General features: G+C 40.3%; 2 long non-coding RNA genes across 6 annotated transcripts in view; both read left to right on the forward strand.

Moving 5' to 3' along the window:
- The window catches only part of LOC147823218 (uncharacterized), a 27,887-nt gene extending 16,761 nt beyond the window's left edge, over positions 1-11,126 (forward strand). Inside the window, exons 6-7 of the long non-coding RNA XR_015444307.1 lie at positions 3,841-3,893; positions 9,445-11,126. This is a non-coding gene — a long non-coding RNA (uncharacterized LOC147823218). The remainder of the gene's footprint in view (positions 1-3,840; positions 3,894-9,444) is intronic.
- A 6,523-nt stretch (positions 11,127-17,649) lies between these two features.
- LOC147823219 (uncharacterized) lies at positions 17,650-25,173 on the forward strand. 5 transcript variants are annotated; one of them, XR_015444313.1, is made up of 6 exons: positions 17,650-17,912; positions 19,020-19,406; positions 20,622-20,684; positions 23,315-23,474; positions 23,781-23,840; positions 24,280-25,173. It is a non-coding gene; the product is annotated as an uncharacterized LOC147823219 (long non-coding RNA). The 5 variants fall into 5 exon arrangements; XR_015444312.1 differs by having other exon boundaries at positions 23,315-23,840; XR_015444311.1 differs by having other exon boundaries at positions 23,781-25,173.
- The last annotated feature ends 200 nt before the right edge of the window (positions 25,174-25,373 follow it).

Here is a 25,373-nt window from a genome sequence, read left to right on the forward strand (position 1 = left end):
TGTTCGTTTCAAATAACAGTATACTGCTTCTCTGCTAACATAGGTACCTTATAGCGGAGCATTCTCAATTCCCCCGTGTTACTGCTCCCTATGCCAGTGGCGGCAAACCTATGGCACTTGTGCTGCAGCAGGCTGTTTGTATCATTGAAAGCTATAAAAGTTTCACCATCCGTGCCACTGTTGCTGTCACCGATTCCACTCATTCATAAACTATATGCACCCAATATAGTGTTGCTACTATTACTTTGAGCAGTTGTCTAATAGATTAAGAATAAAATGTTCTATTTTACCATTCTTTATTCCTCTCCAATGCCCTTTCTTTCTCCCTTCCCTTGTTACTGTCCGCCTCTCCCCACCTCTCCCACCCCCCTCCTGTCTTTCTTCCTTCTACCTTCCTTAATTCCTTCTTTCCTTTCTGCTTCCTTGGTCTCTTTCTTGTCATATTTGATTTCTATCTCTAAAGAACTTATTGGAACATTTCTTGTCTAGCATATCTGTTGGCATTACATTTCTTCAGTTGTTATTTGAGAAAGACATTTTTCTTTATGTCAGAAATAAAGTTTGGCATACAAAGAATTTTAGCATTGTACAGATGGGTTATTTGTTTCAACACCTTACATATTTTCCTGCATTCTCTTCTTGCTTACATGATTTCTGAGAACGCTGGTGTAATTCTTACCTTTGCCTTTCCGTAGGTAAGGTCTTATCTCCCTGCTTTTTACAAGATTTTCTTTGTTTTTGATTTTTACCCATTGAATTTGATACGTGTACTTATAATTTTTTCTGTATTTACCTTGCTTATTGTTGTAAAGGTTCTTGAACCTGAGATTTGGTGTGTGTCCTTCATTTTAGAAAATTCTGAGCTACTATTACTTCAGTTATTTTGTATGTTCCTCTCTTCTTCTAGAGTTCCCATTATGGGCATGTTATGCCTTTTGTAATTGTCCCACAATTCTTGAATGTTCTGGGGTTTTTTTAAATTCTTTTGTTTTCTCTTTGTCTTTCAGCCTAGGGAGTTTCGATTGACTTATCATCCAGCTCACTGATCTTTTCCCCAGTCATTTTCTAACCTGATCATCCTTCAAGGCATTCTTCATTTCTGCCACAATGTTTTCTTGTATCTCCCGTTCCCTTTTGATTGTTTGTTAGAGGTTCTATTTCTTTTTGATTATGTTACCGAACTGTTCTTTCTTATAGGTATTAATTTTAGGGTATAGTAGTTTTTATAAAGGCTGGTTTTCATTGCGGGATTTTCATACAGGCCTATAACATATTTTGATCATATCTAGCCCCCTATTACCCTGCCTCACACCTACTTCTTCCTCTTCTTTATTCCCTTTCTCTGGTCAAGTAGTGTCCCTCCTGCTTTCACGTCCAGTTTTTAAAAATCCATGTACTTATTTTCTGAGTCTGGCTTATTTCACTTATTGTGATGGTCTTTATGTCCATCGGCCACTGGAGGGCAGCAAAGCCCTGCACTGAGATCAGGCCCTGAGGTTGCCAGGGGCCCCAGCTCTGCCAGTACTTTATGAGGATGCACAGCATAAAGAGAATATGTTCGTATATTCGTGCTTATTTCTACCACCTTATACTCTCTTCCTCTCTCTCTTGCTTTCTCTAAGTGGGCTTGAAGCTTTTCATTATTTCTTCAGAAGTAATTCACCTCACTGTTTTCTTTTTCAGAGAGAGAAAGAGAGAGAGAGAGAGAGAGAGAGAGAGAGAGAGAGAGAGAGAGAGAGAGAGTGAGTGTGTAGGTTTTTCTCAGTAGCCCAGATTGGTCTCGACCTCACAGAGGTGCTCCTGCCTCAGTGTCCGAGATCTGAGATTGGTGGGAAGCACCACCATGCCTGACTTTCCCTTTTCTCTTGCAGTTAGGAGTGATGTATCTGGTTTCTGGTGCTTCCCTAGTGACCGTAGAAATCACACCCTGAAGTTTTGCTTGTTCAATTCAGGTCTTTAAATTTCTTGATTAACTTTTGTTTGGAAGAGGTTTAGCTTCCAGGAAAACTGAGAGAATGCTGGGCTGGCACAGCTCAGAGCGAGGGTGGGGACCTAGGCTCCCCAGAGGGCAGAGCATCTCCATCAAGCACTGGGGACTCCTCTGCATAGGAGGACCCTGCCCTATCCCGGTTACCTGATGGTTTGTTCCTGGGGCCACAGTGACGCCCCGCTGGGATCCTTGCCCTGAGGGCTCCGCTGGGCGCCTGAGCTGAGCTCCGCAGTGGCACAGGCGGGTCTCAAGTGAGCTGTTCGCCGCCCTGGCGCTCTGCCTTCCTGTGGCCCGGGGCCTTCCGCGTCCTGCAACAGGCACTTCCTTCCTTGTCCCGAAGGCCTCTCTGGGACCCCGGCTGCGCTGACAGGGACAGTGAATTCCGGGCCGCGCTGGTCCCGGCTTCCCTGTGCCTGGATGCCTGAGCACTGTTACTGCTTTTTTCATTGCTTCATGATGTTCCATTGTATGAATGTACGAATGTTTGTTCATCCGCTCACTTTTTGATATCATTTGGTTGTTTCTAGTTTCTGGCGTTTTATTTCTCCTATATGTTTTGTAGATTGTATCTTGCGGGGATTTGGTCCATTTCATTTAAATGATGAAATTTGTGACATAGTGTAGCTGACCCACCCCACTGGCCAAGTCAAGCCTTCTACTGGGACCTAGACCTGGTACTTTGTTCTTCTTGACCTGGGGGCAAGCAAGGATGAATGCCAAAGAGACGTGACTCAGTTTAACTTTGGGCAGCCAGGGGGCTCTGGCCCCTTAGGAGCCCCAGCATCTGGCTCATCTTGCATTTATTCACCTAAACACCGGTACCAGCAATCAAAGTAGCACAAGGTTCATCTGCTTTCCAATATCCACTGGTACATACTCTGGTAAACAACTTAATCTTAGGTGTGCTAGCTTTGCCCTGGAACCCGCAATATGGAGTCACCCTGAGTGCAGCCTTTCTCCTTTGTGCTCAGAGAGGCCAGTTAGGCCTCGCTTCTCTGGTCTCTGACAGCATAGAGTTGTTCAGAATACTGTTAATTATCTTCTTCATTCCAACGAGCTCAGTATTGATGTCCTCTCTTGTTTGTGATATTAGTAATTGACCTCTTTCTCTCTTTGTCTTGATGAGCCTGGTTAGGATTTATCGATTTCATTCATCTTCAAAGAACCATATTCTGCTTTTAGCAATATTTAATTTTTTTTTTATTTTTCCGTTGTATTGATTTATGCACTAATTTTTATTGTTTTTTTTCCTTTTGTTTGCATTCATTTTATTTCTTTCTTTATTTGGGTACCGGGGATCGAACCTTGGGACCTTGCACTTGTGAGGCAGGTGGCGGAACCACTGAGCTCAATCCCTGGCCCTTGCATTCATTTTATATTGCTCTCCTTTGTGTAGCTTCCTGAAGTGGAAGCTTAGATTACTGTTTCTTTTTTTCTAACACTATGCTTTCAATGTTATCAATTTTCCTCTATGCGCTGGTTTTGCTGCCTTCAACATAGCTTGATAATTTGTGTTCTCATCATTTACTTTAAAATATTTTAAAGTTTCTTGAGACGCTCCTGATAAATGTTATTTGGAAGTGTGTTACAGTCTAAATATTTTGGGAATTTTCTAGCTATGTCTCTATTATTGATATCGAGCTTAATTTCATTGTAGTACAAGAACAAACTACGATTTGTTAACATCCGTCCTGTGGCCTAGAATGGGGTCTGTCTTAGTAAATGTTGCCTGTGAGCTTCAAGAGAATGTGTTCTGCTTTGTTGGATGAAGTATTTATGAAATGTCAGTTACATCCGATGAATTGATGGTGGCCTTTCATTCAACTGTGTGCTTCCATTTTTTCTTTCAGCTGCATCTATCAATTACTGATTGAAGAGTGTTGAAGTTTCCAACTATAATAAGGTATGTGTCTATTTCTTCTGGTAGCTCTAATGGTCTTTTCCCCCCCATATTTTGAGAATCAGTTGTTCAGGTGCATATATGTTAAGATTTACTATGCTTTCTTGGAGAGCTGACTCCATTTATCATTATCTAGTACAATTCTTTATCCCTGATTCTTTCTTGAAGTCTGCTTTGTCTGAAATTGATATTGCTAGTTCAGATTTCCTTGGGTTGTGTTGCCATGGTATATCATCCTTCTCTATCCTTCCACTTTCACTTGAGTCAAATGGGCTTATGTAGACTAGAAAAGCTATACTTGAATTTTTTTCAAAAGTATACTCCGACAGTCTTTACGTTTAAATTGGTATATTTAGGTAATTCAGATTAACAATAATCATTGATATAGTTCAGCCAATCTCTACCGTGCTTGTGTTTTCGAGTCATGACAGTTTTCCGTTTCTTCAAAAATCTTCCCTCGTTTTTCTTTTGTTTCTTTGTTAATGTAATTAAGTTCTTTTATTGGTACATTTCAGGTATACGATTCATTTCCATTTATCATTGGGTGTTTGTACCTGTACATGGTGTATCTTGGTTCTTATTTTATTCCCCCGTTACCTGTGTGCCCTTCACCCCCTCCACCCTTCCCTATTTACATAGACATCATTTCCATTTATGTTTCCTTTTCTCATAGTTTTTCCTTTCCCTCTTTGTCTTTCCCGTTCCCCTCCCTTCACCCCTTCGTCATTGGACCTTTTTTCCTATTTCAAATGATCCATTATCCATTTTAATCACTTTAACCCTTGTTTACACTATCAGTTTCTCACACTAGCCAAAGTATTTGGTATTTACACATGTGTGTCCTATTTGTTTCCCTTAAGAGCATGGCCTTGATATACATCCATTTAGCTATAAATGACTCTAGTTTTTCATTCTTTTTCATTCTTTATGGCTTTTATTAAAAACCCGCACATTTTCTTTATCCAGGTTCCAGTTGATGGCCACTTGGGCTGCCTCCAAGCTTTAGCTATTACAAACTGTGCCGCTATGAACATGGGGTCACATATATCACTGTGGTATGATTCTTTTAATTCTTTGGGGAAGATACCCAGCAGGGGAATAGCTGGGTCAAATGGGACCTCTAGCCCTAGTTCTTTGAGGTATCTCCATACTGATTTCCACAGTGGCTGCACCAGTCTACGCTCCCACCAGCAGTGGAGAAGGGTTCCTTTCTCCCCACAACCCTGCCAGCGTTTGTGATTGGATGATTTCTTGATAGCAGCCATTCTTTGTGGTGTGAGGTGGAATCTCAGTGTTGTTTTCATCTGCATCTCTTGAATGATGAGTGACGTTGAACATTTTTTCATATATTTGTTTGCTGCTTTTACTTCTTTGAGAAATGTCTGTTCCCTTCAGGTGCCCATGTTTGAATTGGGTCTTTGAATCTGGGGGGTCAGATTCTTTTCAGTTCTTTATATATTCTAGAGAACAGTCCTTCTGTCATTTTTCTTGCCTTGTTTCTTTAATGAATACATTTTCTCTCTTCACTTAGCATGTCAATTATACCTTTTAAAAATGTTTGTGTGGGGCAAGGATTTAGCTCAGTGGCTTTGCCGCCTGCTGCGCAAGTGCAAGGACCAGAGTTCAATCCCCAGTACCAAAAAGAAATATTAAATAAATAAAAATTTAAAAAAAATGTTAGTGCTTGGCATAGAGTTTGCAATATATATTTACAGCTTATCTAAGACCACCAAGTCTCACTTGTTCGTTTCAAATAACAGTATACTGCTTCTCTGCTAACATAGGTACCTTATAGCGGAGCATTCTCAATTCCCCCGTGTTACTGCTCCCTATGCCAGTGGCGGCAAACCTATGGCACTTGTGCTGCAGCAGGCTGTTTGTATCATTGAAAGCTATAAAAGTTTCACCATCCGTGCCACTGTTGCTGTCACCGATTCCACTCATTCATAAACTATATGCACCCAATATAGTGTTGCTACTATTACTTTGAGCAGTTGTCTAATAGATTAAGAATAAAATGTTCTATTTTACCATTCTTTATTCCTCTCCAATGCCCTTTCTTTCTCCCTTCCCTTGTTACTGTCCGCCTCTCCCCACCTCTCCCACCCCCCTCCTGTCTTTCTTCCTTCTACCTTCCTTAATTCCTTCTTTCTGCTTCCTTGGTCTCTTTCTTGTCATATTTGATTTCTATCTCTAAAGAACTTATTGGAACATTTCTTGTCTAGAGTATCTGTTGGCATTACATTTCTTCAGTTGTTATTTGAGAAAGACATTTTTCTTTATGTCAGAAATAAAGTTTGGCATACAAAGAATTTTAGCATTGTACGGATGGGTTATTTGTTTCAACACCTTACATATTTTCCTGCATTCTCTTCTTGCTTACATGATTTCTGAGAACGCTGGTGTAATTCTTACCTTTGCCTTTCCGTAGGTAAGGTCTTATCTCCCTGCTTTTTACAAGATTTTCTTTGTTTTTGATTTTTACCCATTGAATTTGATACGTGTACTTATAATTTTTTCTGTATTTACCTTGCTTATTGTTGTAAAGGTTCTTGAACCTGAGATTTGGTGTGTGTCCTTCATTTTAGAAAATTCTGAGCTACTATTACTTCAGTTATTTTGTATGTTCCTCTCTTCTTCTAGAGTTCCCATTATGGGCATGTTATGCCTTTTGTAATTGTCCCACAATTCTTGAATGTTCTGGGGTTTTTTTAAATTCTTTTGTTTTCTCTTTGTCTTTCAGCCTAGGGAGTTTCGATTGACTTATCATCCAGCTCACTGATCTTTTCCCCAGTCATTTTCTAACCTGATCATCCTTCAAGGCATTCTTCATTTCTGCCACAATGTTTTCTTGTATCTCCCGTTCCCTTTTGATTGTTTGTTAGAGGTTCTATTTCTTTTTGATTATGTTACCGAACTGTTCTTTCTTATAGGTATTAATTTTAGGGTATAGTAGTTTTTATAAAGGCTGGTTTTCATTGCGGGATTTTCATACAGGCCTATAACATATTTTGATCATATCTAGCCCCCTATTACCCTGCCTCACACCTACTTCTTCCTCTTCTTTATTCCCTTTCTCTGGTCAAGTAGTGTCCCTCCTGCTTTCACGTCCAGTTTTTAAAAATCCATGTACTTATTTTCTGAGTCTGGCTTATTTCACTTATTGTGATGGTCTTTATGTCCATCGGCCACTGGAGGGCAGCAAAGCCCTGCACTGAGATCAGGCCCTGAGGTTGCCAGGGGCCCCAGCTCTGCCAGTACTTTATGAGGATGCACAGCATAAAGAGAATATGTTCGTATATTCGTGCTTATTTCTACCACCTTATACTCTCTTCCTCTCTCTCTTGCTTTCTCTAAGTGGGCTTGAAGCTTTTCATTATTTCTTCAGAAGTAATTCACCTCACTGTTTTCTTTTTCAGAGAGAGAAAGAGAGAGAGAGAGAGAGAGAGAGAGAGAGAGTGTGTGTAGGTTTTTCTCAGTAGCCCAGATTGGTCTCGACCTCACAGAGGTGCTCCTGCCTCAGTGTCCGAGATCTGAGATTGGTGGGAAGCACCACCATGCCTGACTTTCCCTTTTCTCTTGCAGTTAGGAGTGATGTATCTGGTTTCTGGTGCTTCCCTAGTGACCGTAGAAATCACACCCTGAAGTTTTGCTTGTTCAATTCAGGTCTTTAAATTTCTTGATTAACTTTTGTTTGGAAGAGGTTTAGCTTCCAGGAAAACTGAGAGAATGCTGGGCTGGCACAGCTCAGAGCGAGGGTGGGGACCTAGGCTCCCCAGAGGGCAGAGCATCTCCATCAAGCACTGGGGACTCCTCTGCATAGGAGGACCCTGCCCTATCCCGGTTACCTGATGGTTTGTTCCTGGGGCCACAGTGACGCCCCGCTGGGATCCTTGCCCTGAGGGCTCCGCTGGGCGCCTGAGCTGAGCTCCGCAGTGGCACAGGCGGGTCTCAAGTGAGCTGTTCGCCGCCCTGGCGCTCTGCCTTCCTGTGGCCCGGGGCCTTCCGCGTCCTGCAACAGGCACTTCCTTCCTTGTCCCGAAGGCCTCTCTGGGACCCCGGCTGCGCTGACAGGGACAGTGAATTCCGGGCCGCGCTGGTCCCGGCTTCCCTGTGCCTGGATGCCTGAGCACTGTTACTGCTTTTTTCATTGCTTCATGATGTTCCATTGTATGAATGTACGAATGTTTGTTCATCCGCTCACTTTTTGATATCATTTGGTTGTTTCTAGTTTCTGGCGTTTTATTTCTCCTATATGTTTTGTAGATTGTATCTTGCGGGGATTTGGTCCATTTCATTTAAATGATGAAATTTGTGACATAGTGTAGCTGACCCACCCCACTGGCCAAGTCAAGCCTTCTACTGGGACCTAGACCTGGTACTTTGTTCTTCTTGACCTGGGGGCAAGCAAGGATGAATGCCAAAGAGACGTGACTCAGTTTAACTTTGGGCAGCCAGGGGGCTCTGGCCCCTTAGGAGCCCCAGCATCTGGCTCATCTTGCATTTATTCACCTAAACACCGGTACCAGCAATCAAAGTAGCACAAGGCTCATCTGCTTTCCAATATCCACTGGTACATACTCTGGTAAACAACTTAATCTTAGGTGTGCTAGCTTTGCCCTGGAACCCGCAATATGGAGTCACCCTGAGTGCAGCCTTTCTCCTTTGTGCTCAGAGAGGCCAGTTAGGCCTCGCTTCTCTGGTCTCTGACAGCATAGAGTTGTTCAGAATACTGTTAATTATCTTCTTCATTTCAACGAGCTCAGTATTGATGTCCTCTCTTGTTTGTGATATTAGTAATTGACCTCTTTCTCTCTTTGTCTTGATGAGCCTGGTTAGGATTTATCGATTTCATTCATCTTCAAAGAACCATATTCTGCTTTTAGCAATATTTAATTTTTTTTTTATTTTTCCGTTGTATTGATTTATGCACTAATTTTTATTGTTTTTTTTTCTTTTGTTTGCATTCATTTTATTTCTTTCTTTATTTGGGTACCGGGGATCGAACCTTGGGACCTTGCACTTGTGAGGCAGGTGGCGGAACCACTGAGCTCAATCCCTGGCCCTTGCATTCATTTTATATTGCTCTCCTTTGTGTAGCTTCCTGAAGTGGAAGCTTAGATTACTGTTTCTTTTTTTCTAACACTATGCTTTCAATGTTATCAATTTTCCTCTATGCGCTGGTTTTGCTGCCTTCAACATAGCTTGATAATTTGTGTTCTCATCATTTACTTTAAAATATTTTAAAGTTTCTTGAGACGCTCCTGATAAATGTTATTTGGAAGTGTGTTACAGTCTAAATATTTTGGGAATTTTCTAGCTATGTCTCTATTATTGATATCGAGCTTAATTTCATTGTAGTACAAGAACAAACTACGATTTGTTAACATCCGTCCTGTGGCCTAGAATGGGGTCTGTCTTAGTAAATGTTGCCTGTGAGCTTCAAGAGAATGTGTTCTGCTTTGTTGGATGAAGTATTTATGAAATGTCAGTTACATCCGATGAATTGATGGTGGCCTTTCATTCAACTGTGTGCTTCCATTTTTTCTTTCAGCTGCATCTATCAATTACTGATTGAAGAGTGTTGAAGTTTCCAACTATAATAAGGTATGTGTCTATTTCTTCTGGTAGCTCTAATGGTCTTTTCCCCCCCATATTTTGAGAATCAGTTGTTCAGGTGCATATATGTTAAGATTTACTATGCTTTCTTGGAGAGCTGACTCCATTTATCATTATCTAGTACAATTCTTTATCCCTGATTCTTTCTTGAAGTCTGCTTTGTCTGAAATTGATATTGCTAGTTCAGATTTCCTTGGGTTGTGTTGCCATGGTATATCATCCTTCTCTATCCTTCCACTTTCACTTGAGTCAAATGGGCTTATGTAGACTAGAAAAGCTATACTTGAATTTTTTTCAAAAGTATACTCCGACAGTCTTTACGTTTAAATTGGTATATTTAGGTAATTCAGATTAACAATAATCATTGATATAGTTCAGCCAATCTCTACCGTGCTTGTGTTTTCGAGTCATGACAGTTTTCCGTTTCTTCAAAAATCTTCCCTCGTTTTTCTTTTGTTTCTTTGTTAATGTAATTAAGTTCTTTTATTGGTACATTTCAGGTATACGATTCATTTCCATTTATCATTGGGTGTTTGTACCTGTACATGGTGTATCTTGGTTCTTATTTTATTCCCCCGTTACCTGTGTGCCCTTCACCCCCTCCACCCTTCCCTATTTACATAGACATCATTTCCATTTATGTTTCCTTTTCTCATAGTTTTTCCTTTCCCTCTTTGTCTTTCCCGTTCCCCTCCCTTCACCCCTTCGTCATTGGACCTTTTTTCCTATTTCAAATGATCCATTATCCATTTTAATCACTTTAACCCTTGTTTACACTATCAGTTTCTCACACTAGCCAAAGTATTTGGTATTTACACATGTGTGTCCTATTTGTTTCCCTTAAGAGCATGGCCTTGATATACATCCATTTAGCTATAAATGACTCTAGTTTTTCATTCTTTTTCATTCTTTATGGCTTTTATTAAAAACCCGCACATTTTCTTTATCCAGGTTCCAGTTGATGGCCACTTGGGCTGCCTCCAAGCTTTAGCTATTACAAACTGTGCCGCTATGAACATGGGGTCACATATATCACTGTGGTATGATTCTTTTAATTCTTTGGGGAAGATACCCAGCAGGGGAATAGCTGGGTCAAATGGGACCTCTAGCCCTAGTTCTTTGAGGTATCTCCATACTGATTTCCACAGTGGCTGCACCAGTCTACGCTCCCACCAGCAGTGGAGAAGGGTTCCTTTCTCCCCACAACCCTGCCAGCGTTTGTGATTGGATGATTTCTTGATAGCAGCCATTCTTTGTGGTGTGAGGTGGAATCTCAGTGTTGTTTTCATCTGCATCTCTTGAATGATGAGTGACGTTGAACATTTTTTCATATATTTGTTTGCTGCTTTTACTTCTTTGAGAAATGTCTGTTCCCTTCAGGTGCCCATGTTTGAATTGGGTCTTTGAATCTGGGGGGTCAGATTCTTTTCAGTTCTTTATATATTCTAGAGAACAGTCCTTCTGTCATTTTTCTTGCCTTGTTTCTTTAATGAATACATTTTCTCTCTTCACTTAGCATGTCAATTATACCTTTTAAAAATGTTTGTGTGGGGCAAGGATTTAGCTCAGTGGCTTTGCCGCCTGCTGCGCAAGTGCAAGGACCAGAGTTCAATCCCCAGTACCAAAAAGAAATATTAAATAAATAAAAATTTAAAAAAAATGTTAGTGCTTGGCATAGAGTTTGCAATATATATTTACAGCTTATCTAAGACCACCAAGTCTCACTTGTTCGTTTCAAATAACAGTATACTGCTTCTCTGCTAACATAGGTACCTTATAGCGGAGCATTCTCAATTCCCCCGTGTTACTGCTCCCTATGCCAGTGGCGGCAAACCTATGGCACTTGTGCTGCAGCAGGCTGTTTGTATCATTGAAAGCTATAAAAGTTTCACCATCCGTGCCACTGTTGCTGTCACCGATTCCACTCATTCATAAACTATATGCACCCAATATAGTGTTGCTACTATTACTTTGAGCAGTTGTCTAATAGATTAAGAATAAAATGTTCTATTTTACCATTCTTTATTCCTCTCCAATGCCCTTTCTTTCTCCCTTCCCTTGTTACTGTCCGCCTCTCCCCACCTCTCCCACCCCCCTCCTGTCTTTCTTCCTTCTACCTTCCTTAATTCCTTCTTTCTGCTTCCTTGGTCTCTTTCTTGTCATATTTGATTTCTATCTCTAAAGAACTTATTGGAACATTTCTTGTCTAGAGTATCTGTTGGCATTACATTTCTTCAGTTGTTATTTGAGAAAGACATTTTTCTTTATGTCAGAAATAAAGTTTGGCATACAAAGAATTTTAGCATTGTACGGATGGGTTATTTGTTTCAACACCTTACATATTTTCCTGCATTCTCTTCTTGCTTACATGATTTCTGAGAACGCTGGTGTAATTCTTACCTTTGCCTTTCCGTAGGTAAGGTCTTATCTCCCTGCTTTTTACAAGATTTTCTTTGTTTTTGATTTTTACCCATTGAATTTGATACGTGTACTTATAATTTTTTCTGTATTTACCTTGCTTATTGTTGTAAAGGTTCTTGAACCTGAGATTTGGTGTGTGTCCTTCATTTTAGAAAATTCTGAGCTACTATTACTTCAGTTATTTTGTATGTTCCTCTCTTCTTCTAGAGTTCCCATTATGGGCATGTTATGCCTTTTGTAATTGTCCCACAATTCTTGAATGTTCTGGGGTTTTTTTAAATTCTTTTGTTTTCTCTTTGTCTTTCAGCCTAGGGAGTTTCGATTGACTTATCATCCAGCTCACTGATCTTTTCCCCAGTCATTTTCTAACCTGATCATCCTTCAAGGCATTCTTCATTTCTGCCACAATGTTTTCTTGTATCTCCCGTTCCCTTTTGATTGTTTGTTAGAGGTTCTATTTCTTTTTGATTATGTTACCGAACTGTTCTTTCTTATAGGTATTAATTTTAGGGTATAGTAGTTTTTATAAAGGCTGGTTTTCATTGCGGGATTTTCATACAGGCCTATAACATATTTTGATCATATCTAGCCCCCTATTACCCTGCCTCACACCTACTTCTTCCTCTTCTTTATTCCCTTTCTCTGGTCAAGTAGTGTCCCTCCTGCTTTCACGTCCAGTTTTTAAAAATCCATGTACTTATTTTCTGAGTCTGGCTTATTTCACTTATTGTGATGGTCTTTATTTCCATCCATTTACCACAAATGACTTAATTTTGTTTCCTCTATGGCTGAATAACACTCCATTGTTTGTACATATCATATTTTCTTCAGCCATTTATCTGTTTTCATCTAGCCTGATTCCATATTTTGGCTATTTTGAATTTGTGCCACAATAAACAATGATATACAAGTTTCTCTGTACCATACTGACTGTAGTTCTTCTGTTCCACATATGTTCTTAAATGTTTTCTACTTTTTCCATTGCTTCTTGCTCTGATTCAATTCTACTCATTGCTGTTTGAATCTGGCACCACCTGTAATTCACAATTGAATTGTTTAGCCCTCCATAAAACTATCTCTTACTTTAGATGCCAGCAGCAAGTGTAGTCCCCATATTTCCTATGCTTTTGACTGACAAGCTATAAATTTTGAAGTCCCAACAACCATTCCAATTTTGATAATTCACTCCAATGATTCACAGAACACATTAAAAATGCTGTACTGCTGGGGATTTAGCTCAGTGGTTCTACCGCCAGGCTCAAAAGTGCAGCTTCCCAAAAATGCTGTTCTTACAGATACAGTTTTATTATGAAGGAAACACACAAGAAAAGTTCTGGAAGGGCCGGGATTCAGTGCTCTTGTATCATTTCTATGGAATCTGGATGTAGCATTGTGTGTGCACTGCAGTGTGTTCATCATTTGGGATGCTCCACTCAGTGTCCAGAGTTTTCGTATGGGCTGTCATCACACAGGCATGACTGTGTAAACCACTGGGCATGTGACTGAGTTCAATCTTCAGTGCTTTCTCCTTCATGGAGGTCAGACTGGCCCACGATTCCAGCCTTCTAATCATGAGTTTGGTCTCTCTAGTGACCAGCCCTGATCCTGAAGCTAATTAGGCATCTACTGTGAGTCATTTCATTAAGATCACCAGTAACACAAACATGCCCATAACTCAGGAAGTTCCAAGGGATTTTGAAATTCTTTTCCAGGAATGGGATCAAAGACCAAATAAATTCTTAGGATACCATAAAACCTTTAATATATCAATCACAGTTGTTGTAAGCTTATCTGACAATTTCAAAATCTGTGTTATATCTGAATCCAGTACTGATGCTCATTCTGTTTCTTCAGATCGCATGTTCTTCCTGCCTTTAGTATATCCAAAATTTTGTTGTTGGGCACTGAGTCAGTCAGGCTATCAGTATAAAGATGATATTAGTCTGGCCAGGACCTGGGTGTTTCCTGTTTAAGGTTTATTATAACTGTGCACCAAAGATTCCATTTTTCTCTAATTTCCCATTGTTTTCCACTTCCATGCTGTCTCCAAGTCTCCTAAGAACCTCTTCTTAAATAGAATGTCTCTCTTAGGTGTCTCATTCGTAACCCACTGTTTTTATATAGGAGCTCTGTCAGTGTAGGGATAAGATTTTGAGGAAGGGAAGCATTCCACCTTAAAATTATATATCAGTTTTTTAATGGACTTGAGTTCCCAAGTTGTAGCCATCAGCAACTTTTCTCAACTTTCTTTTCCTCTTATGCAAGACAGAAAATCTAGAATGACTAACAATGTCTAGTTGCTCTTCCTCTTCATCAGATAAGGCTGTAGCAAAGTAGCTTCCCTTGAGCACAATCTCACTAGAGAAAGTAGAACTGTCTGGGCTTATTTCAAAGTGGTTACTTCTGTTCTTCACTGTTCACAGAAGAGAAGATTGTCTCTCATATTTTACTCACCACTGGTGGGTCTTCTGAAGGCCAAACCCACACCAGTATAGGAGGCTCCCTAAAACTGGGTACAGTGGATTTTAACTCTGGAGTTAGTCTGAAGTCAGCTTTCAGAAGTTCATCAGTTGCTGTTTATTTTTTCCTACCAGTTTCTATCTCCATATGTCTCTGGTCCTGGTAAACTGTGATTCTCTATATTTGCATGTCTGTCTGGTTTTTGCTGTGGCAGTTTGTGATGTGACCTCAGTGCTCTTACAGATCTAATTAAAGTTGCTGATTTTTAGTTTGTTCAGCTGTTTTTGTATAGTCAGAACAGGAAAGATAATTTCAGAGCTCTTTGTGTGTCAGAGCTAATCAGGAGGCATGACCAGTATGCAACTAGAAGCAGGGGTCTGAAATCCATATGTACTTAGGCCATGGCCCATGGGGACAGGCATATTGATTACTTCCAGTGGCCACTGACTCCTTCATAAAACCAGCTTTTCAGCTAAACTGCATTCTAAAAATTTACTACTTGCTAGGTTACTGGTCAGTTAAATGCAGTCTTCAAAAGAAAGACCTTTTAGTGAGATTTGGCTTTGTGATTTGAACTGGCCTTTTTGTTTCCACTCTGTCCAATCTCAGAGGCCTTTTCAGCTGGTGAATGGGTTTCTCATACGATCTGTGCATTGCTATTACTCTTAATGTATTCTAGAACATGATTTTTCTGGCTTGTAAGCATCTCCAACCCAACTTATGAGTTTTCAGCTCTTTGGATTTAAATCAGAAACATTTTAGTAAGTCTGAGCCCTAGAGACCCACTAGTAATAAGACTATCACTAGGATGAATGGATGAAGGGGTGTGTGTGTGTGTGTGTATGTGTTCAAACCTGTATCAGTGATTTTATAAATTTATACCTATGTTATAAATTTATGTATCTGATTTCTATGCTAGGTCTAGTAATATATATATACTTATGTAAATATTTTTGAACAATTATATAATAATTATTTAATACCTATCTTTGTAAGCACATTTATAAACTTTTGACGAGATTTATAAGTTCCTAACCAGCATTAATGTTATATTAAGAAATTTGTAATAAAAGTGTCTAACATCTCTTTTCATAAAATATATAACAGTTTAGAAAAATAGTGTATTTTAATGCATATGTGGAGCAAACTGACATATTTTTTCATCTACAAAAGTTGCAAGAAGTTCATGAGAAACAGATTGAGTTGTCAGTATTCATAGTGCTTCTCCCTGTTCATTTATTACTTTGTGCACCAGCATATTCCGGTAAATGCTTAATAACTGGTTCTCCCAAAAGGAATCTATTAACTTCTTTAGTGCAAATATCCCCATAATGGTCAATTCCAGGGCCGCGTAACACTGAGTAGCAGTGGCATGCACTAATCAGATCTCATTAGGTCCTAAGGACTGACTGTAGCATTTGCTGCCTGTAAACAGGAGACAAAGGATTGTTAGGGGCATCATAACTGTCTGAGAGTGTTGGGAGTAATGCTACATAATACTAGCAAAAAATCATTTGAGTAGGCCTAGTTCTCCTGCCTACAGCCCAGCTAGGACATTCCAGACATAATTGCATTTTGGCCCCTGGTCACAACTGAGACCTCAGTGATCCCCCCGGATGCTGCAATCTCCAGGACAAGACCACACCTGTGAGAGATGCCAGGGAGGAACCAAATCTTCATCTGCATAATTCCTCATTGTTCTTAGATTTCCACTGCCCCCCAGCTTTTTGTTACACCTTGTTTATCCCAATGTGAAGTACTGAACTCTATTTTTCACTTGTTACATTTGTTTCCCCTGTACTGAATAAAAGGTGCTGGAAGCTAGACGGTTTTTGTCTTTGCCACCCAGAGCAGCACTGATCAGACCCAAAGCTCAGCTTCTTCTCAGTCTCATTTGTCTACCTTTTCCTGTAATTCGCTGTGTGCTGCCATGGCTCACAGGTGACTAGGACTTACTGCAGAGGTTCTGGTAATGTTCCCTTCTCCTGTTCCCTACATGAGAGTGTTCATATTTTATAAAGATGAGGGGAAAGTCAGAGGTTGGGGCTGGTGAGGCTTCTCAGTGATTTTTCATGGAGATTTTGCTGGTTTTTGAGTGATGATGTGGGCTTTAAAAATATATGGACCATTTGATTTTCAGATACCTAGGCAATCAAGGTGATATTTGTGTTATCATGCTTTTTGTGTGTCAGGTAGGAAAAAAATTGTCAGTTGGGAAATAATGCTGTTTTTTTATTCCTTAGCATTTAGACTTTAAATATAATGACTTTAGTAATAATCCTACTAATAACTATATGTGTCTTGGTAAGATATACTATTTTTTCCACAGTATTGACCATTTAGTCATTGAAGGTGTTATGTGAAGAGAATATGATGACTCTGAGAATGTTGCTGGTACTGAAGTTTTGATGGGATCCAAAGAGTGTTAACAGTTCCCTAATGATGAAAGTGGACCAAGGTTATTTGTTGGTATCTTGATAGAACAGACCGTGTCCTTAAATGTATTTATCACATGGATCTACTTAGGTTCTGGTCAAGACATCACTGTGTACATACATGTTTATTAATGGAGCTTTCCAGGTATCCAGGCAAGTGACAAGGAAGGATAGATAACACCCTTGACTAACACTGAGAAACCATGAAATTAGAACTGTGACACTGGAACTTGTGTTCTCAAGTCTTTTGCTCTCCCATCAAGCTCTTTCCAAGTGCACAGAGATGAGCTGCTGTTACATTTCTCATTAAAGATCTTGTTTCCAGACATCAAGGTAGTTAATGATACTGTTGAAATTCTTCTACTGAAATTGTTTTTGGTATGTGTGCAGATGAAATAATGGCCAGCTTAAGTGGGAATGCTCAGCTTAACTGAGGGTGATTCCGCATGTGGGTGACCCCCCTAAGGATTGTTGCCAGAACTGCATAAAAGGAGGATAGGAGGGGAGGAATGCTGGCTGCTGATTTCCCAGGAGAAGCTTTGTTGGAACTGGAACTCAGTGGCTTTTCTTGCTGTTGCTCCCTCAGTGGGTGGGGGGTTGCTGGTCTTTGCCTTTGTCTTGAGTGTCACTCCCTGGTTCCAGTGCAGATCCCTCAGTGTTCTGGCACAGATTGTTCACCCTGCCAGCATAGACTTTTGAGCTTCTACCACTGGCCCTTGGGCCTTTTGGTACAGATTCTTGATATGAACTTGCATGAGACATTGCTGAGGGCTGTAGGCCTCTGGCTGGACTCATGTGGAATATTATGTGGAAATATCTATTGCACTTTTCTGGGTTTGACTTTTTGGGAGAATATTGTAAGACAGTCCTATAAATTTGTATATCCTGTGGTAAATCTGTTTCCTTGGAAACACCGACTAGAATAGTATGTTTATAGGTAAAAAATAAATTTGTAACAGTAAACGTGGATTTTTCTTTATTTGCAAGTATAGACATGCAGTAAGATGTGCACCAAACACTGGGATTTTTAGATTTCTGTCAAGACCTTATAGTAACCCTTTCAACTGTTGGTCAGCACACCATGTAGGTAGGTGGTTTCATGTAGGTTCTGATGTAGGCCCAAACCACAGCACAGCTTGGCAATCTTACTGGTTTTACCTTCTCGAGTATTCTTAAAGATGTATTTTCTAAAGCCTTTGCAGATTTCTATCATGAGATCACAGTTAATCTAACATCAGCCTTTAATGGCAGACATTGCTGTTGTGCAAACAAGTGCTTGATGTAGACCAAAGCTAAAGTACAGACCACCTGATCTTCAGATCACATGAGGCAAGTGGTTATGGTTTCTTTACCACTTGCCATCATGATTTCTTTGCCAGTATTCAGGTGAGGAATAATAACATCCTTAGGAACACTTGAAACCATGCAGTTTCTTTTCTGTATTTCAGAGAGAATGTATAACTCTGTAAGGAGGTTGCACATATCCAAGTATTTATCACATAGTCCCAACTATAGTAATCATAGGAACTAGGCAGATATTCCATGAAGAAATGTTGTCTTATCTGACATTATCCTTGACCTTGGAGAACCACAAGAATCCAGGTAGAGTCCTGTGATCATGGATGTAATAGAAGCTATTCAACAGTTCCTGGTAGGTTGTGTCTTGATTCCTGTCAAGGGTTAACAGTGAACTTAAAAAGTTCATTATCAGGAGATATTTCTGTATTAGAGTAAATATTTTCATGTACAGCACGTGCCAGACCAACCATTAGATCATCAAATACCTGGGTCAGTGATGTTTGTTTCCCTACAATTTTTATCATATGATTAAAAAAATGTAAGTATGTAGAAAAGGAATGCAGTATTTCATATTCTAGAAACCATATTATTGCATTATCTTACATTTAGAGAGAATTTACCCTGGGAATTTCAAATGACTTTCATGTACTCAGGTTATTATTATGCATTTATGCATCATGGTAGTTAACAAGTTAAATATTAGCAGTCATGAGATAATGAGGTTTGGAACAATGATGTTCATCATAAAATAATCAAGAATACAAGTAGAGTTGATGAGTCCAGGTAGAAATGAAATCTTGCAATAGTGACAATAAAGAAAGTTATTTGAAGGGTCCCAGTAGAAAAGTCTTACCACACATATACTTGTCACCCATGTTTTTACATTTCCATGCAGATACGGTGGTAATTCTCATGATGACCAACAGTGGCAGTTTGTTGAACTCATGGCCATGATGATCAAGAGGGATATTGTAAGTGTGGGGTTCTTACATTTATTTTAGCATGTTTCCTGTACATATTTAGTAAAGGAATGATTCTGTTTACCACTGCTAGTAACAAGTAGCTTATTATATAAAGTTTTGATAAACTCTGAATTTAATCCTAGGAGGTGTGGAGGCATATGCAGGGATCCATGTAAGTTATTCAACTGATCCACATTACAGTATTGACCATAATTTTTTCTACAGGTAGCCAGCCAAGAGAAAATGGTGTGAAGAACAACATCTCTGACCTTGAAGTTCTAAAGATCTAAGTACTTCAGTTGGTTTCCCTGATGATGGAGGTGACCAAAATTTTAAAGTTGTCCTTTTTTCTCCCCTCAGGTGAAAGATGATGCATCCTAAACACACATCTCAAAGTGTTGTCTAAGATTCCAACAGTTATTAAATTATAGTGATTGAACTTAAGAATGGTAATTTATGAAATGTTATGACTAACTTGGTAATTAAGAAATTGTCCCTACCAAGATGCCAACAGATAACCTTCAGATTTCTTGGTAAAGTGGATGGGATATTTAACACAATGTTACCCTGGATTTTTGGCAGGTATTCCATTAAGTTTTATCCTAGTATACAGGTTTGTTGACTTTAAATCATTAGAGGCATTTCTTATTTTTTGGTATTTATATCATGAATGATGCTTTTGAACTCCTGTGGTAACCTCTGCTTAGAACACAGTTCAAAATATGATTTGTCAGTAATGCTTTTTGTAAATATGAGATTGTACTATGGACTTATTTAGAGATTGTGATAGGTTATTGTATAGGGATGCAGGTCATTGACCATATTTCCTATCCCCTAGTATTGATCATGGGAATTTTGCTAGTGTTTCTTCCAAACAAGATGGTATTTCTTAGGCTTTTACCTCAGTGTTCAGCTTTAGCCATGTAATTGTGATTAGAATATGATTTGTCATGTTGAACGCCATGACCAAGGGAATGTGTCAATGTCTTCCTTGAACGACATAGGTTCCAAAATCATTTTTCATGATTTGATTTTCAAGTTCCTCTGAAGACACTGTGATTATCCTACCCATGGGAGTGAGTAAAGTCCATAGAGGGTTATGAAGTAAGTGGTGAGGTACCCTAAACCAGATCTTCATCTATAGAGGAAAGGGATGAGGGTGTCCTGACTATTACTAGAGTTAGTGGTCACTGCTCCTATAAGGAATAAGTTTGTCCTTCACAGTTCTAGTAAATATGAGTTTATCCTTTATATGCCATAGGGAAAATTGGTGTTTTAGCAAGGACTGCTGAGGGAGTGATTATGAACTAGTTAATTGAAATTATCATGGAACTCTAGGACTGCAGTAAGCATAGGTTAATTTCCAGGGTGTGGAGATGACAAAATATGGGCTCTCTGACAATACTGTTTTTATTTGGTGAATCCAAGTATCCTGAGGAGTTTAGCTGTCCTTTAGCAATGGACATTAAAAAGGGAGTGGGCTCATGTTCTGACACAGCACCATCTATGCCAAACTGGCTTTGTATTTTTTTCAGATGCCCTTCAAGAGAACACAGTGATCCAGAAAAGATGGTTGTTGCAGTCACCCTAGTAACAAGGTAAATGATAAAATGGTCATAGTCCAGTGAAGGCTGTTTGATCTTCTATAATCCTGGCAAGTTCTTAACTAGGTGCTCAGATGTTAAGGTCTTGGCTAGTGTATTGGTCTGGGATGAAATAGTCACTCACTAGTGACATCTCATTTTCAGCAATTCATTTTATGACTGTGTTAGGTTTTATTATATTCCCCACTTCTGGTGATACATGTTTTCAAAACATATTATCACCTTACTATTACAAGGATACATCAAAGGTCATTGCATCTTTTCTGGAATGTAATAGATGTAATATGCTTGTATTGCTACTGGTGGAGAAGAGATTTATGTAATTTTCACTGAGTCCATCTCTGAAATATTGTCCTTGGAAGGTTTGCATGTATCACTGAAGACAGACAACACTCTCTTACAAGGCTTTATCCATGGAAGCCTGCAAGTATCTAGATAACATAAGTGAGTGCTGAAATGATGAAGTGACATAGGGAATTTGGAGTTGTATAAGTGCAAATGAGACATATACCAAATCATAAGTCTATGACAAGAGTCCATAGATGGGTGAATACATCACAGCAAGCAAAATAAGTTTGTAAAGTAGAACATGACTGATCTCTCTATAAGTGCTAATGTGGGCATTCACCACATCACAGGAAACCAGATCTTCATATACAGGGATGAGTGATGAGGATGTCCTTGACACTTGTTACTGAGGTTTTGTTACAAGTACTAATGGATGAAATGAGAGACATGATGAAAATATCTAGTGAATGCAATACTGCATTTTGTATGAGACAGAAATGAATATTGAACCTGTACAATTTCAGGGATCCATCACATCATGGTTGGATGTAGACATGGTGGTGTTATAACACAACAGTAAACATTGAAAAATTTACAGATGGCTCTATTACACATTTGGACATGCCAGAGAATACAATTTACATAGAATTAAGGACTATATTGACACATAGCTGAAGGATGCCTTTCTGTTTCTGGGTGAGGGGCAGAAAGAGTCAGTGACATGGAAGAGCAAGATGAGAGCTAAATGACAGTTTTCTGTAGGTGCTTTCAAGTTAATGGAAGTGATCACTTGAATGAGTGTGTTGAAAAAACCTTGAACAAACCAAGGAAAAACAAAAGTATAAATTACAGCCCATTGGCACCCATCCAATCTTCAATATCCAGGTGGCTAGCATAAGGGTAATAGCCCAATGAGATGTTGTCATGTACTGGATTCTTATGCCAGGTAGGTCACTGTGACTGTTGAGTTCTGAGCTGACTCCACATTCACACATCAGAGACCTTATTTTCAGATGTGATTTTCATTGTTGATAGTGAAACTCTGAGGTAGTCTCCTTTATTTGGCAAGTGTGAGGTTAAGGGGCTCATTCCTATCAGGGTGTAGAATCAGGTGCTACTGAATCCAGGCCAAAAGTGTGCCTTTAAACTGGCCATTGTAAAGGGGAACAAAAGAGGGAGGGCAGGGGGAGAGGAAAGAAGAAAGAAAGAAAAGAAAATAGAAGAAAAAATGGAAACAAAGCTTTTGTAAATAAAGGAGAAGGAGAGAGGTAGAGGGAGGGGAGGAGAATGGGAAAAAAAGAAGAAAGATACATCATGAACAGGTACAAATTCCCTGTGATGAATGCTCTCATTATGTTTACCTGAAATGTACTAATAAATTTTTTGCTTCAAAAAAAAAAGAACAACAACAACAACAACCTAGGCATTGTAGAGAAAAAGCAAGGATTCAGATAATTATCCTAGAGTAGTTCCCTGAGATACAGATTGTAACAGTTTGTCCAGTGTCTGCTCAGGAGTGTCCATTTTCTCTTCTCTGGCTTTCAGTGTGCATAAATGAGGGTCCTTGTAGTGGTGATGGACACCTGAGTAATCCCATGATGTGCAGATTATGCAGATGGAGAAAAAGAAGGGCATAGGATAAAGTACAGGATGGGTTCTTTTGGGTGTGTTTTCTAGACCTCACAGCCAGGAAAGGCCAGACCCTGGAACCTCACCAGGATTCAGATAGCAGCAAGTATGGCCTCCATCACAGCACAGGAAATGGATCTTCCTAGGCTTCAGTGGAGCATGTTGGGGCCCTGAGTGTAGCCGATACCATATTTTGTGTGAATAAATTCAAGTATAAAAGACTAACAAATCAGAAATCTAGTCTGTGTGAGTTTTCTTTTTGTATAGGGTAGGGAAAGTACTGTTCAAGGTCCCTGTGTCCTGGGATTGCTTGTTTTCTATATGCAGTGACATGCTTCAGTACCAGACTGCTGGGAAAGAAACACAGGTAACTTGCAGGCACCCACTTGATGAGGATCAGAGCCTTGGGATGATATTCTTCCCTCAGTTTCAATCTGGTATGTGGTGGAGTGGAAGCCTCCCACACCAGTGGTGGTTGTCAATGAATCGAGCACATTGTATGCTTGCAGAACATGCTGTATCCTTTTGGCATGATCTTGTTCCTTTTCCCTTCATAGATACAGAGTGATCAAGAAGTTGGTTGATGTACACTTATGGAAGGCCAGGGAAATACCACCATGGGTACAAGCTGATCACTAGGCCAGATGTCTGTATCCAGGTCAAAAGGAGACTCTGCCGAACCTGGTATTAACATGTTTCATCACCAGGTATCCTGCCAAAAGGTCTTGGGAGATGCTGCTACCCTCAGCCATGCAACACCTTCTTCTTTACTGATGTACATTGTGGGAGGGCACTTGGGCACACTTTGCTTTTCCCCACTGATTCACCTGTGTGCCAGTGAAGGTGAAATCTTCCCAGTGGCTGCTGGTAAGTATCCCATTTTCATGTAGGGGAACTGACCCATAATGTAGTTTTCATGTTGGCTAGGTGGATGGGGAGGCCAGGATTCTTGCTAACATCCACTATGAATATTGAGCCTTAGAACTTCTGCAGGTTTCCTTTCAAGTGAGAAAGAATTCTCTTACCATATTTTTTCTAGAAAACACCCCTGAGACTGAGGTGTTAAAGCAAAGGGGCCACAGTCTAACACAGTGACCTCCACAATACTCACATGTGCTGGTGGAAGGAGACTTGCATGGACTAAATCAGTATTCTCTGATGTCATTTTCACAGGGACAGTCATGTCACAGTGAGCAGCACAGTATAATCAAGTGGTTGCATACAGACATCCAGGTAAGTGTGGGCTTGTGCCCAGGCCACTAATGAGGTCCTGCCACTTCCACATGTGTAAGTGACAAAGGTGTGGCTTGGCATTTGTAGCCCACTGCTTGATTTGAAGTTGCTCAAGTAAGGAAGGATGGAATCCACAGCAATGCCACTCTCTGGGAGGGGATACTTGGCACAGCTTAGGTGAAATGGATGGTAAAAGAGTGAGCACTGAAGAAGACATGGTGTCTAGGTTTGGGTGCTTGCTGTGTCCCAGCCCGGGGAGCTGTAGCACAGGAGAGTCTGCAGGGGTCCACTTAGGAGAGGTTTGACTGTGGGGACAGGATTGTTTTCATGCAGTTATCCCAGCAGCCAGGTACATTTCCAGTGTGAGTCAGTGGTTTTTGTGGGAATTGAAATGTTCATTGACTCAACACTGACTTTGTCTTCTCCATGTTTTCTGCAGGTTCCTTCAAGGGAAGATGAGCAGACTATGGCTGGAACTGCATGCAGGTGTCAGGTGAGAATCAGCATGCCGGTACCTCATTGGGCACCAAGTGATGGTCTGTATTCAGATGGATGTGAAGAGGGTGTGCACGAGGTATTCACATGTTTCCTAGACATGCACCCTCTAAGGTCTTGACTACTGAGTGGTTCAGAGTTTGTGCCACACTCAGCATCATAGCCTTTTTTTCTGTGACAGGTTGGCTATTGATGGTGAACCTCTGATTCTGCCCTCTTCATTGACAAGTGTGGTGCTCTGTGCCTTCTTGCTGTCATGAGGAAGCATCAGATGCTATTGGTTCCCTTCCAGGAGAGATGACGTGTATTTCATACTTGTCCCACTAGGGGAGTAAGCAGGGCATGAGGTCACTGTGACAGAGTGGGTCCCTGAGATGGGGATTGGAGTGAATTGGGAGGTATCTCCTCAAAGGCATCCATTACCATTGCATGGCTAGTTTGTTGACAAGAAGGAGGGAGGAGCGTGGTGGTGGTGATGGAACCTGAATGATAGGATGACATGGGAGTTGTACAGGCAGACACGGAGGAGACCACAAAGGGTAGAATCTCTTGTGCTTCTTTTCCAGTGAGGGAGTCCACAGCTCATGGTGAGCCCTGAACATCACCAGGATCTGTATAAGGACAGCCATGGACCTTCATTGCAGCATAGGCAGGGAATATCCATGGCCTTCACTAAGTGATATTGGGGTCCCTGATGTGGAGTCGTGGGGTAGTGGGGTTGCTGTGACTTTGCTTTAGGTTCTGGAGCCCAGGAGAGCAATGAAGGAAGAACTGAGCCAATCCACTGATGCTGAATATTTCCTTCGTGTATAGTGAAGTAAAATGAATGTTGATCTTCTCTACATCCTTGGAGGGCTTATTCTTTGGTCCAGTGGTGTTGTGATGGGCCACCCTGCCAAGGAGAAAGCACAGAATTCTTTGCAGGTCAGTAGTTGATGATAATGAGTCTCAGGATGATAGTTTTGCACTCGAATTGCTTCCAGTATCAGAGTGAAGAGAAAGCCTTTGTGCCAGTGGTGATGCCAGAGCACAGCCCAG

This window comes from Heterocephalus glaber, unplaced genomic scaffold (genome assembly GCF_053883595.1).
Source record: "Heterocephalus glaber isolate CG9 unplaced genomic scaffold, H.glaber_assembly_v1.0 deba00001600, whole genome shotgun sequence".
NCBI classification, from domain to species: Eukaryota; Metazoa; Chordata; class Mammalia; order Rodentia; family Bathyergidae; genus Heterocephalus; species Heterocephalus glaber.